The sequence below is a fragment of the Austrofundulus limnaeus genome, unplaced genomic scaffold (assembly GCF_001266775.1).
Source record: "Austrofundulus limnaeus strain Quisiro unplaced genomic scaffold, Austrofundulus_limnaeus-1.0 Scaffold2131, whole genome shotgun sequence".
NCBI lineage: Eukaryota > Metazoa > Chordata > Actinopteri > Cyprinodontiformes > Rivulidae > Austrofundulus > Austrofundulus limnaeus.
In genome coordinates this window covers 41793-42625 of record NW_013954533.1, presented here as the reverse complement: position 1 = coordinate 42625, position 833 = coordinate 41793, and the positions used below count along the sequence as shown (strand labels likewise).

Below are 833 nucleotides of genomic sequence, written 5' to 3'. Positions count from 1 at the left end.
GATTCAACCTGATCAATTTAAAATTAATTCCTGCTGGAATCAGATTTATCCCAAAAACAAACCTCCTCTGACATTAAAAAGCTCCAATTCCTGTTTGTTCCAATCATTACAACAAATATCTGACTTTACAGCTCACAGTGCCAAATAATCTGCTCAAATTCATAAAATCTAAAGCTGAAGCCTCAAAATTTGATCCTACTTTAGCTCAGCTAGAGATGCTAACAGCTGCTAAGCTAAAGTACAGCTAATCTAAGCTAAATTACGCTAAACAACACAGCTAGTCACCATAAAACATTGGCGCGGCACAAATCATCAAACCGAACAGAAAACATCGTGTTTCTGTCAGTTTACCTTTTCTCTGCTGCTAAATGATTCATCCATGTAGCATTCTGCTAGCCGTGACCGTGTCTCCATGGGAACGGCACTTTGGTGCAGTGCATTATGGGATATCCAATGTATTCACTTACCGTCGGAAATATAACTTTTGTAAACTCGTAAAGACAAAAAGAGAATAACTGATCACTTCATTTGACGTTTTTTAGATCATTATTGAAAAACACGTTATTTAAAAATATTTAATGATTGAAAACGAACCTTTATTCTGTTAAAAATGTTTTTCACAAACGTATTCAGACGAGATTTGACGTTTTCTTGAGCGGCCATGAAGGCAGCATGACTGAGTCCTGTCACGTGATCCAATGTTTTGTTTCTCTCAGGTAGTTAACAGGGGGCATTTTGGATCAGTAATCAGTAATTTCTTGTTTAAGATTATATGTTTTACACTCATAGTTGACTTAATTGTTATTTTTTAATTTATGAATATATATTTATAT

General features: G+C 34.8%; 1 protein-coding gene across 1 annotated transcript in view; it reads left to right on the top strand.

Moving 5' to 3' along the window:
* Positions 1-700: 700 nt before the first annotated feature.
* The window catches only part of hsdl1 (hydroxysteroid dehydrogenase like 1), a gene marked incomplete in the record, with an annotated part of 8103 nt that continues 7970 nt past the window's right edge, over positions 701-833 (top strand). Inside the window, 1 exon segment of the mRNA XM_014034475.1 lies at positions 701-833.